Raw genomic sequence first — 14,761 nt, 5'->3', positions numbered from 1 at the left:
TATTTTGAATTTTTTTTCCAATTCCACAGAAGTGCTCAAGATTAAAAAAAAAAAAAAAAAAAAAGTACTCTTCTGCATAAGAATTTGAAAGAAATTAAAGTGTAGATTGAACATCCACAGATAGGTGATGACAATTTTCTGCTTCATATATTCATCCTTTTTTCTCAGGCTACTGTTTATTCTAGCACTACTAGAATAAATGTTACGTTGTCTGTACAATGACTGTCAGTAAATATTTATCTATTTATACAAAGTGAAACTTCCCACAAAGAGAATTTTTTTTATTTTCCTTGAGATTATCCCCTCATACTGACAAAGTCATTTTTTAGATGACGTTAGTAAAAAAAAATCCTCTATTTGGTATGTGAGACTTATATATTTAAAAGATGAACAGAATTATTGCTGTCCAAGACAGTTAACAGAATCCAGAACAGCTTAGTGTTGACTTCTAGTGCTGCTGAAGAATGCACAACTGAATTATCTCTAATAACACATTAAGGCTCTACTGGATTTATTTTCTGATATCAGATCTAGTAAGAATTGGCTGCCTACATGACCAGAAGTTGTATTCTTCCTCCCCCCAAAAAAACACCAAAATCCAAGGTGAAAATTACTAAATGTTTGGCATTAAGTCATCAGGACCTGGATTTCTATGGCTAGATGAAGGTCAGTTAATTATTGAGGAATCTAAACTCCTAAAATGTGCCCACTTTAAGAAGACAAATCACTTCTCTTGTTTTGATCTGCCTGTGGGTATCAAAACTAGCTGTCAGTTTAAAAATTCAGATTTTATTTCAATAGGAGCTAACCATTTAATTTGCTTATTCAATCTGTATTAACAAATTCAGTTTCAGTCAGAATAAAGTACTTTAAAGTCACCTACTGATTTCAGAGACATTTTCCACAAAACAAAGATGACTTTGCTTTTATCCCAAAGCCATATCTAAAATTTTCAGAGGATCTAATGCCAGGAATGTGATATAAATGAATATAATTTAATATGCAGGACATAGACTGTTTGCACATCGTTGTATGTGGTAGTCCTAATGCTTTAGCAGCTGCAAAACAAAAGATACCATCATTTTTAAACAGAATATGAAAACTTCATCTCTGTATTTTCTAAATGGCTCAGTATGCTTATCAAATTATGATTTTGAAAAAAAAAAAACACCCTGATGTACTTTAAACTTATCAAAACCTGTGAATTCAGAAACACTACCTCTAGATCTTTAGTACACATGCAAATATTTGTCTCAGGACAGAATCTAAATGTCTTTGACCTACATGCATGCAAAAAAGAATTAAAAAATTCTAAACAGAAGAAAAATAACTTTCATAGGAAAAAAATCATGTCATAATATTATCCTGCTGGCTAAAGTTTTAGGAAAAGAATAATAGTTATACTACAAATTAATACCTGAATATAATAGTGTACTATTTTCATTGTAATTAAGAAGGTGTAATAGAAGAAACACATGCAGTTACAAATGTGCAAGTAATGCAATAGCTCAAATTGTGAACACATGGGTAATTAAAGGGAAACTAATCTCATCCAAATAGCAACGGTCTTTTGCTAATCAAATGACAATGTTAGCCTTGGTAGCTGAGAAAATTCCATATATTTTGCAGTTTTACAGAGGATGATGTTTGTTCCTGTGGACTTTAATTAGGAAATGTAGTTTCAGGATCTGCTCAAAATGCAGACTGACACATTCTAACAATGCATAATTTAAATGATTGAATTTAATTTTATTTATTCATTATATTTACCAACTATCATTATATCATTGTGAAAGTTCTATTAAATTTATATAGCAATATATATATGAATATTTTCCATGGATAACCTTAGTAAAACTACTTTCACTTATGAATATTTTTTGCATATATAATATGGAGGAAAAAACTAGATGCCACAGAATATTACTTATAGTTCAGCTTTCTTTTCCCCTTTAGGAAACCCTCAGAGTTGAGTATTATTATCCAGCAGAAGAGTGGTGAAAATTTGAACAGATCTAGGAAGAAGTCACTATCCTTCATTTGAAAATGAAATTGCCAATAAGTCTAGTAATCATCAGTCATAATTAGAGGACAAGAAGTTAGACCATGAAGTTAGACTTCAAAGCCTGCTTAAGCCTGTGTTCTAAATCCAGATATAAAGTGGAGAAGGACATGCAAGCACTACTGATCCAATCTTTCTTCAGAATCTTATTGCTTTGATTATGCTAAAGAAGATGGGATTATGAATTTAGTCTTTTCAATTTCTGAGTAGAAACCACCAAAACAGTATGTACACCAACAAATTCATGTTCTGCAAAACATACAGTGGGAACAAAGAGAACAAAATGACAGCCAAACAAACAAAACTCATCCCTTCTATTACATTTTAAAATTTAAATATTATCTAAATAATAATTCTCAGTCACCAAAACTGAAGTGAAATAGATAGATGATTATTGAGTTCTGATACAAATCTGCCTGTTTTCAAATTCATTAATGCTTAATCCACCTATTGTTGGCAGGGTTTGATTTGCTAAGTGCTACACTCCAGTACTATACTTCAAAATTCTCTTTATATTTCTAGGCTGCTGGAAGATATGTTAAGTTAGCATTTTCCTCTTTTGGTTGCATTAGTAATGATTAGACATTCAGTTATATCAAACTTTATTGAACATGGAAGTGCTTTGCAGAAAACTAGGCAAGAGAGAAAAGTGGTAGTCACAGAGATGAAAGGAAAATCTTATCACATTAGGAAATTAAAAAAAATCAAATCCAGAAAGTTCATTTTTTAATTTTGCTTTAAACAAAACCATTTTCACACAGTAATTCAATTTGTCTGACATTAATCAGAACCTGAAAACACAAATAATGAAAATGACTCTCATTGATAGGTAGGCAGTTGGATTTTCTCCATAAATATTTCAACAGAGAAGTCAGTCTATAATATTATTGATTGAACACAAAATAAAAATGCTCTATTCACTTGCTGAGTGCACAAGAACTGATGTTCTGCTAATGGGAATGCACATCCAGAAAGAAACAAATTGTACTTACGTCCCTCTTGTTGTTGTAACTTGGAATCTCACCAGATAAATAATGTTTCAGACCAAATCTGAATTTGGAGAGACAAACTATGAAGTACAGATTGCTTCAGATACTTGCATTGGTATTTCAGAATTGGAAGACTTTTTTTCCCTCCAGTAAGCTATGAATTTGAATCATGTAATGTTCTGCAGGGCCAATGTGCTGATGGAAATAGTGCGTTCAGAATTCTTAATATCACGCTCACTAAAAAGCCCATGAAAAATTTAGTGCAGAGTTTTTTAGTCTAGGTTGTTCTTTTTTTGTTGTTGTTGTTAGTTTTATTTTTTAAATTAACTAAACAAGTTATAACTAGGATATCAGACCAAATTCTTATCTTTGACATATATATGTCAGAGCATAAAAATCACAGAATTGTAGCATTATTCACTTTGGCAAAGACAAAGTGGTAGAGGTACAGGGGATGACTTGCTGGAGAGGAGCTCTGAGGAGAGGGACCAGGGTGTCCTGGTGGATGACAGGCAGGCCATGAGACAGCAGTGTGCCCTGGTGGCCAGGAAGGCCAATGGTATTCTGGGGTGCAATTAGAAAGAGCGTGGCCAGCAGGTCAAGGGAGGTGGTAATCCCCCTTTACTCTGCCCTGGTGGGGCTGCACTTGGAGTACTGTGTCCAGTTCTGGGCTCAGCTGCACAGAGGGGTGGTGGCGTCTCCTTCTCTGGAGACGTTCAAGACCTTCCTGGATGCCTACCTGTGCAACCTGGGCTAGGGAGCTGGGGCATTAGACTCAATGATCTCTAGAGGTTCCTTCCAACCCCTACAATTCTGTGATTCTGTGATCTCAGGATGTCACCTATCACAGCATCCTGCACAAGTCAAGGTCAACACTGAGTGAAAGATCTATCTATATAGAGGTCATATCAAAAATGTGTTCTTTCTAAAGCTAAATTCTTTTGTATTTCTTACTTCTGTTCATGAAATACAGACCTCTTGCAATGCAGACTGAAATATTTCACTTGTTATAGATTATACTGGTCTTCTCTTGTATAGATCTATATTTTTTTACATATGCACACATGCATATGCTCATAGAACTGTATAAGTACTTCATATATAGAAAATCATTGATTCACAGAGAATCACAACTGAATGAAAGGATTAAAAAGCTAGTCTTATACTCCGAAGTAGTAGAAATAATTTCCTTAAAATGAGCAGTAAGATGATCACTTCCATTTTCTTGCCTGTGGAATTCTTTTAAGTGGATGTAATAGTCCCTGTGTTCTGTGTCAAATTTCTTGTGTAGTAACTCCAGAAATTTCTGTAAGATTGTAATAACTCTCCCTATTAGAATCTTAAAAATGTTGTATATATAGTTGGTTTTGCAAAGTAATTAAATGATTTTGATGAGGAAGCTACTATCTGCATATGAATACATATACTATGTGTTTATTAGTCACACACACACATTTCTGCTGTTATAAATCCAGACATGAACAGAAAATGGCAGAAGGCATAAATAGAAGCCTGGAGAGCAGACCATCTTGGGTAATTGACATCATTAAACAGATACACCTCTAAAGCCTGCTGAAGATCATTATATGTTTCAGAGTAGAACACAAATGAATGAGATTACTCAGAAGCAGTAACAGATGGCTACACTGAGCTAGTCAGGAAAACAGCTTCTTATAACAAGATCTACTCTTTTTAGAAACTGAATTTGAAGTTGAACTGTTGTAAGCAAGGTCAGCTTTTGGTACCAGATTATTTTTCTTCCAATTAAGAAATGTAATTGATCTGATCATACTGATTTCATGAATGCCTAATGAGAACTGTATGCTCATTGGGATATGTATAATTCTAGAAATCTAGTAAACAGAAGTAATTTGATGGTTGCTTTTAACATTGATGTAGAAAGATGATTGGGTAGTTTTACTTTACAAAAATCTGAAGGCTGTGCTTGGACAAGGATCTATATGGGTAGAAATAAACACATTGACAATAAAAAATAAAAAATAAAAAATAAATTTACACAAATTCCTGTGTTTACTTCCTTAATTGATTTAGGAAGAATTTCTTTTCAGAAGGAGTGATTGAAACAGATTGCCTAGTTAAGTTGTGGAGTCACTATCCCTAGAGGTGTTTAAGGAAAGACTAACTGTAGTACTTAGGGACATGGTTTAATGGGCAATATTACTGGTAAGTGAATGGTTGGACTAAAAGATCCTAGGTGTCTTTTTCAACTTTAATAATTCTATGATTCTATGCTTTATTCTTACTACATACAAGCCACAGTTACACATAAATCCTGCTATTATGCCCAGTGTCTTCAAACACAGAAGATGGTAAAGAGTACAAACAGTTCACTGAGGTAAAGGAGAAACTCAAATTCCAACAGTTGCAGGCACAATTATATTAAATCTATTTTTGTTGCTATGTAATTTTTTATAACCTGTATTGTCTAGTCAGCTAACTGCAATATTGGGAAACAAATTCCTTTCCAGTTCTCTTTAGGTCTGTCACTGAATTCACTTCTAGCACATGGCGAAGCCTTATGGAGCCATATTTGCAACAGTGTTTAAGCATCTATATATTCAACATACAAAGTGCATAATGTAGGTTACACATCTATACAAGATACGTAAATCTTACAATTTTTCTAAGGAATATAAATTTATGCCTTCTAATCTGTAACATTTTTCTCTGCAAAATTACATTGCTGAAAGATAAAGTGCAGACCCTCCATTCCATGCATGTTGTATGCTTTCCCTCAGAAAAAAAAAAAAAAAACAGGACTAATCCTAGGAGCTGACAAAGATCATCATTTCAACCATCTGAAGTCATACAGTAATACAGAACCTCTTTTTTCAGACTTAAAAAATGGCTAATATCAGCTGGCACTATGTCGGATCTTTATTAATTTAGCAGGCATACATATCCTGGTAGAATTTCCTCCTAATCTCAATGTACATGGCATTGATGTGCTTAGCCTGTAGTAACAACAAATCAAAATTTTGCTTTGAGTGGTAGTTACACCACTTATGTATCCTCTCTCAGGCCTGTAGTCATTAGAATTTAACAACTGATTCTGTGTTTTCAACAGCTTAATCAACTCTGTTCACAATATTTGTAATATATCAATTAATTTATATATTTTTATAACTATATGTGGCTTATATAACTACATATATATAAATGCCAAGATTCTTGAAATTGTCTAGAGGAGAGCAGAAAAGCTGTTAAAAGGGTTGAGCATCATTGTCTCATGAGGAGAGGCTCAGGACACTTGGATTGTCCATGACAGAGAAAAAAAAAGCTCAAAGGTGACCTCATCACTCTCTGGAACTTACTGAAGAGGTTAATTGTAGCAGAAAATGGTGATCTCCCTTGGAGCCAATGATAGGACACATGGAAACAGTACAAAGATGCACCAGGAGCGGTTTAGACTGAATATTCAAAAAAAAAAATTAATTACTATAAGGATGTTAAAATTCTGGAACAGGCTTCTGAGATATTGATGCCTCACAGCTGTGAGTGTTCAAGTGATGTTTGGATTATGTCCTCAAATATATGCTTTGACATTTGGTAAGCCTTCTAGTGGTCAGGCACTGGTCCAGGTGATCCTTGAAGAGCTCTTCCGACTGTTCTGTCCTGCTCTATTCTATTGTTCTATTATTCTATTCTATTCTATTCTATTCTATTCTATTCTATTCTATTCTATTCTATTCTATTCTATTCTATTCTATTCTTCATGTGCTAACAATTTCTGACCATATATTTCCAATATTGTCTACATGATTAATGTAAGAAAGAACTGAAATGTAGTGAAATAAACTTTGCAGTCCCAACAAAACATATGACCGCAGTGAGTCATCCAGAATGTTACATTTTTATAGGAAATGTTCAGCAACATGTACACATAGTTGTACACCTTTCACACACTTTACATATCTCTTCAGTGTGTAGAGATAGATAGATATTTCAAGTAGTATTTTTATAAAAATTAGAAATGTTTTCAATATAATTTCAGAATATTTAAAAGGTTAGAGACTATGCTACTTTTGAAGGTCCATAGCCCATTTTAAATGGTGGCCAATGATAACTAAATAACTAAATCATGAAACTAACTAAATAAGCCAAGAAATCTCATTCCATAGAGACATACAAGTGTCAGGCAGTTTCACATTTTTCATTCATTCTGAGTCTATGACCCCAGTGAAGAGTATAAGATCTGTTCCTCCAGAATCAGTTGATCAGAAGTTTTGACTGGGAGAAAAAACTACAAAAAACGAGAACTACAGAAAGAAAACTATAAGAGATTCTATTTCTCCTCGAAATAAAAAAAAATGCTGCTTTTTCAGCCACTGCAGATTCTACCCACCTGGGAGCCATGAAATGATTCTGAGCTTCAAAGACAACACTGCTATCAGTAATTATAGAACAAAGGGCTATGAATGCCAGAAGAATCTGTTAATTTCATTTTGCAAAATATTTTCAGTAGTCCTACTGTATCAGCATCGTCTGTTCCATCAGCTGAGCTGAAAGCAGTATTTTCTTCCAATCCCAGGGGTATCACAAAGAAAATCTAAACAATTTAACAAAGCATTGGCAAGATATAGCAAGTTGGTGGAGGAAGTGCTAGAAATAGGAATAAAAAAAAACAACGAAAAAAAAAAGAAACCAAGAAACATGGAAGTGTCAAAGGGTTGGCATGGCAGAGAAATACAATACCAAGTAAGTTTTTTAACTCCATAGAATCATAGAATAACCAAGGTTGGAAAAGACCTACAAGATCATCCAGTCTAACTGTCCACCTATCACCAATATTTCTCACTAAACTATGTCCCTCAACACAACTCTAAACATTCCTTGAATACCTCCAGGGTCGGTGACCTCCTTGAGCAGCCCATTCCTGCACCTGATCACTCTTTAGGAGAAGTATTTCCTAACATCCAGTCTGAATCTCACCTGGTGCAACTTGAAGCTAGCAAGAGGGCAGAGAGCATGCATATAACTGATTTTTTTAACAAGGACATGGATACATAAAAACAGCAGTATTCTGCCTGAAGCACTACTTGATGATCAGAAGAAAAATAAAAATAAAAACAACAATTGAACACAGACTGTAGTATGAATTCCTATAATTCTGGACAATAATTTTTATCTCTTTACAAACTCCTTTTCCTTCCAACAAACAAACAAACAAAAAACCTAGTAATTTCAGAGCGAATTGACTCTTTAACAAAAGTTATGAGATGAGGCAGATGCTTCCTAATGTAGCCTTTGTTCAGTGAGCACACGAAAAAAAATCAGATTTCTTGGGTCATTGTATAAGACAATGTAATCAAGATAATGAACAAGAACAGAAATTAGTTTAAAAATCAAGTAGTTCTATAATAAAACAGTAAAGTTGCTTTGATTCTTTAAAGAAAAACTTTGCTGTTGAAAAGTTAAGTTTGCATCTAGTTTAAAAAATGCTTTACTGAATGAAATTAAAATGCAATCATTTACTAAAATCTGTATATTTTAAATACGCTTGTGTTTCTCTAAATATAACTCAGAAACATAGCAGCTTAATTTTACATGCATGGTGGGCAAAATAGGTAATAGGAGAAATGTTTATTCATATTTAACATCAATGCTTAGAAACATATTTTTTTGATAAATTGGTGGTCAGCTTCCATTTAGGTCTTCGTAAGAAACTCCACTAGAATTCTAGGTCTAAATTTATTACTCCAATTCAAATGAAAAACATACATCAGTCTAAATTACCAGCAATCTAGACATGTGGAAAATGGTTTTATTTAATATAATATTATACTGAGCATGCATGGGTTGGAGTTAACTTTCTTCTCAGAACTATTTTGTTACAGAAGGGAGGCGTTTTGTGGCTAACACAGTATTGATAACACACTGATGTTTTCAAAGATTCAGAGCAGCATTTGCAGTTCCAACATGTCCTCTATTTCTCACGCTGCTCTCCAGTAAGAAGGTTGAGATTGCATGAGAATTGGAGTGTGGTTGCAGTGGGGACAGATGACCTGAATTGATCAGAGAAATTCCAGGCTTATCATATCATGAAGTATCTCATTCTTCAAGGACAAAATGCTACACTGCTAGACAACTTGTTCTCTTTGCTTGCAGCATACAGTAACATTGAATATCAGGATATCATATAAAAATTTGGAAGTACAAAGTACATCTTTATCCAGAAAGATACTTCTCTTTTCCTGGCTTTGACTCAGAAAAATGTTGCATCATTCATTAAATAAATAAAGAAACCCCACTCCCCACAAAGAGTATGGATTTTAAGTCTCCAGACAGACTAGTAGAACTTTACAATGTTTGTTTTCAGCTTTTTAGCACAGATATGTGTTTCAAAGACAGAAATAAGAATCATTTTTATTATACTACTGAGTGTAATTGAAACAAACTGACAGTTATAAACAACACATAGTCCTTTGTTGACTCCCTGACCCTTACAGAGGTATGGGGAATTGAACTGAGAAAATAAAAGAACGCATACATTAAGATAAATACTATTTACTAAGAGAAAAGAGAGAAATTATAGTAATGATAATAATCTACATATATATTTACAAAACAAGTGAAGCACAAGCAATTGATCACCATTTGTTAAGTGATGCCCAGTCCCTGATAAATGGCAGCCCCTCATCAGCCTGTCCTGAGTTTAATAGATTTTGTTGTTGTTTTTGTTGTTGTTGTTTTATTTATTTCATACGATATGGAATATCCCTTTGGCCATTTTAGGTCAGCTGTCTTGGTTCTGTCCCTTCTCGTCTCCTTTGCCCCCCCAGGCTTCCTCACTGACAGGACAGTACGAGAAGCTGAGAAACTGAAATGCCCTTGGCTCTGTACAGCTCCACTCAGCAACAACTAAAATATCTATGTGCTATGAACATTGTTTCTCTCCTAAAGCCAAAATATAGCGTCATACCAGACACGATGAAAATCAGCTGTTTCAGCTGATACCAGAACTTGTTCCTGTGAATAGTAAGTCTAGGAAAAATCTCACAATATGTAAAGTGAACTGTACTATATTTGGGGAAAAGAATGTTCTCTTGGTCCATATATCCATAGGATAGCTGTAGAAGATAAACTCAGTCACTATTAGTAATAAAAAGTACCAAACATTCTGGCTAGATGGATATTTCCCATTTCCTAAAAAATTAACCTGGAAAGGTTCACAGCTTGATGACTGCTCTCTGTAATTTATTCTGAAAGAGACTGTAAACTGATAATCATGACAATCAGTAATCACTAATGGAAATATTTTCAATGTGTCTTTCAGTGAATTCCCTTATCATCTGTTACTGATGTAGAACAAGTAGCTGTCTAATTTTTTTTCAGTCTGTAAAATAAATAAATAAATATGTACATAGTTAAATAAATAGAAATCTGTACCAAAAACCTGCAGACATTGTGTAGTGATTGTATATAGACATATATTTATGATATATATGATTATACATAAATATATAGAGGTCATTGTAGACACTACGCAGTAAAAGTGCTATTTGTTTATGATGGATGAAGAAATGTAGCCATTAATGAAAAAAGCTCTTCTTATTGATTAGATTTCATCTTTTGCCCTAAATCTTCCAGTCTTAAGTCATGTGGTTTCAGTTGCGCTAACAGACAAAATTTGAGATTGTTTGCTTTAATCTACCAGAAGTATGGACTTTATTTTTCATTTGAAATTTTCAGGCCTAGTAATGCATAAAATAAGACAGACTCTAAGGATCTTGATGATGTGTCTTATCAAGGTATTCAAAACATCATGGTCAGGATGTTCACCTGAATCCCCAAACTAGTAACTAACTCATAAAGACATGATTTTCTCTTAGTAATGTATGTAAAGCCATCCATATAGCTGAACTACACTGCTGAGCTGTAATGAAAGCCTCAGAGTTCCTTGGTAGTGACCTCAAGTGCAGCTAATTTAATTTTTAATTGATACAATTTTTAATGAAACTTTATCAAATGCCAAGCAATAGAGATAAGATAGGTAACTGGGTTTTGCTTCCCTTATTTTCAATGTTACTGCCAATTCTAAATCCCATTAGAAATTTAGAAATTGAGTAAATGAGGATGAATTGTGCATTAAACATCTATCTTATCTATCTATCTATCTATTTTGCAAATTTAGCTTTTAAACATGTAATATCCAGAGTTCTAAGTTCTAGTGCTGCTTTTCAAACAATAACAGGATATTTCTTGAAATGATCCTCAAATTTCTTTGGTCATTAATTGTCCTCTTCAGCACTTTTCCTCTACTAGCCTCCAAAAACCCAGTAGATTTACTTTAGTACACCTCTCCTATTTTCTTATTTTTCCCATCAATTTTCTCTTTTTGTTAAATATTATGTGCCACATTCTGTTGTATTTCTTTTCTTAGAAGGAGCTAGAATAAGGAAATAAAGGAAAGAAGTACAAAATGTCTTTTTTTATTCTTCTGTGCAATTATTGATAATATAGTAATATGGGTATTGTTGCTGTGACTCTTATGTAAATGATGACTACACTTAGAGTTTCTGCAAAAGCACAGTATATTGATGAGAAAAAGAATGAAAATGAAAACTTCCTAAAAAAAAATTAAAAAACTCTATACTTGCCTGCTATCATTATATACATAATATACATTTTGACAATATAAATAACTCTTTTATTTTGATATAGAAACCCAGAATATGTTTGGACTATACCTAATAAATCCATCTGATCCTGATTTAATATCAGGAATGCTTCAAGACTGTGATCTTCCAGAGCACTTCAAAAGTTTCATTTTCATGAAATAATTTGGAAAAAAAGTAGTCTATTTTCAATTACGGTTCCCTTATTTATCATTTTTCAGTGGAAAGGACATTCTAATGCTTCACATACAATTTTATTTTTTTATCAGACTAGCATCACAAATGTTCTATGAGCAATGTATCAGAGCAATTTACTAGGAATGTAAAATGATCCCTCTCAATTATAATTACTGTCTAGTTTACTAATGAAGATAATGAAGGATATAAAAACATTCAGTGAAATTCACATATCATTAGGTATTTCTGTAACAGTTCATGCTAAATCTGCAGGCTATAAGTGTGTTAATGCTACTTCTTCATGATAAGGAAAACAACAAATGTGAGGACTTAAAATCAAATAAGAAAGTTTTAAACAGGTGTGAGGAATTTTATAGCAAGAGAAGATGAATCAGAGTTCAATTTTCAAAAACATGAGATTCAATTTTTTTCTGAATTCTTCAAAATAAAAACTTATAGCTAGTGCTTAAAATACTAGCTAATACACAAATTGCTTGCTGTGATAGAAACAAACAAGTGTAGAGATGCTTGTATTTCTACATGCAGTTTTAATATATCCTTACGTGAATTTCATTAGCTTTATTTTTGTAAAAATATTTCCTATTGTAGAGCTATGGTTGGCTAGTCATCCATAAGCTGTTACTACAGTGTACTGTTTGAAACATTCAGAGGCTCAAATTTCCATAGTATTAGTTCTCATGACTTTACTATTATTGTTAATTAATTTTAATTATAGTGTCATTAGATAAGAAACGAAGCATTTCTCAGCACTTTTCCACATTGTTTAGCAAAAAGAGCACTTTTGCTAGATTTCTGAGTTTTTAACTGTTCTCTGAAAAGTTAGTGTTCTTAACTTTTAAGTTTGTTGTCTGTGTAAATTTGACTAGGCAGACTGCTTCAGGAAAGAAAAAGTCTGTTATAAAACAGAAAAAAATAAGCGACTGTTGACTGGTTGGTTTTTTTTGTTGCTGGTTTTTTTGTTTTGTTTTGGTTTGGTTTTGGTTTTTTTTTTCCCAAAAAGAATTAAAAAATCCATAGAAAATGTAGTTTTCAGTCAAGAAAAGGTGTGGCATTTAAATGTTACTCATAATTTCTTACAGACAATATTTACATGCACTTGGGGTTTCTACTTTAAAAGGATATCATAGTTTTCTCATCATTTTGGGGGGGAATTGGCCAAATAGTTAATTTTTTTTTGCAGTAATCATGTTGTTCTTTTAATAATGTATGCTACATACTTCACTTCCACGAGTAGGATAGTGAATAAAATTATGAATGAGTTGAAGAAAGCAGACGAAAGTGAGAAGCCTGCCAGCAATGGGAATAGCAAAAAAAATAAATAATGAATGAGACCTGCTGTATTTACCCTGATGTCTGAATTAGGATTTTGGTTGTGTTGTACCCCAAATGTATCATAAAGCAACCTTTATTTCCAAGGCACACGCTATAGCTGACACCATACAAATTCTGATTTGTTTTCTTACTCGTGCTATGATTTTTTTAATATGCATTAAAGCAACCTCATAAAGAAAAGGAAAATAGCAAAATAAATATACAGATATTTTTGTTCATTTATTTGCTTTGCTTGTTCAGTAGTTTGTTTGTTTGTTTTTATTTTATTGATGTTATATAGGTGCTTACTTATAGCTTTGGAACTACAAGCCTAATGACAGAATATAAATTATTTTCTTGTCTCATTCATAAAGCTACGCTCAAGTAGCTACAAGGCTACACTCACCTCTTATCATTAAAAACTAAAATGCACTCAGTTAGGTATGAGCATGAAAGACAGAAAAGTCAGCTGAAGATGGGAAAGATTTTGAAAGAATAGATACATAAGATCTTGAGAAAGAAGCATTCAAACATACAGTGCTCATAACATACATCATTCATTGCTTGGTACATTCCGGTTTGGAGCTACGTATCAAAGTTTTCTACTTATTTCATTAGGTACATAGCTGCATGCTCAGTAAAGGCAGATGGCAGAGTTTAATTTTTTGCTCTGAGAAATATGAAAAAGAGATGCTTATATAAATGAATTCATTTTTTTACTACAAATCTTGCTAATCATTTGAGATAAGATAATCTCTGTCTCTACTACAGAGTTGAACCCCAATTAACAACTGCAGAGAAAAAAAAATGTGAATACTGTATTTTCAATAATTCCTACTGAACTCATGGCATAAAAAAAACAGTGAATATATCATCTGTTTTCTTTAATATTTTGAATTATATAAAATTATTTATATGAATGTTCAACATATTTGGCCCATAGATTGTTTATTAAGTGATAAAATAAATGTAGTAAAAAGCAGTCCCACAGCAATCCTTGAAGTAAGAAAAATTTAAAACTTTTTTATTATTTCAGGTTGAATAATCTAGTGAAATACTCATGATTTTGTGATCTCTATGCTTCCTGAAATAACTTTTATTTTTATAGAGTGGTTGAGAGTGCATCAACATGACAGTTTTGCACTGAATCAAGAAAATGATTTTAAACCTAACTATCCCCATATAACATGATTTGATTTGCGTTGTAAAAAAAAAAAAAGTGGCTCAGAGCACACTTAAAATTACAATCCAATATTCGTGGTGTTTCAGTACATCCTTGAAAGATGACACAAAAAGTTCATGTTATAATCCAAAAGAAAACCAGTAATGATAGCATCTAATTTCAGAGGAACACAACTTGGACTTAAAAATCACACAGTGACAGTTCCCAACTGGTCAGTTCCTGCTACATGAATGGAAAAAGAGGAGAAATAAATACGCCATTAATCTTCTCAATATATACAAAAAGCTTCAATGCATACAATACAGAACCTGAAGCAGAAGTTTATTCTAGAAAATATATATTTTGCCAATTTATACCTATATAATGCTGTACACCTCTT

The sequence above is a fragment of the Cyrtonyx montezumae genome, unplaced genomic scaffold, assembly GCF_038088225.1.
Source record: "Cyrtonyx montezumae isolate F1298 unplaced genomic scaffold, pur_monq_1.0 scaffold_2, whole genome shotgun sequence".
Taxonomy (NCBI): domain Eukaryota; kingdom Metazoa; phylum Chordata; class Aves; order Galliformes; family Odontophoridae; genus Cyrtonyx; species Cyrtonyx montezumae.
The sequence above is the reverse complement of the archived record's forward strand: the minus strand, read 5'-3'. Positions refer to the sequence as shown.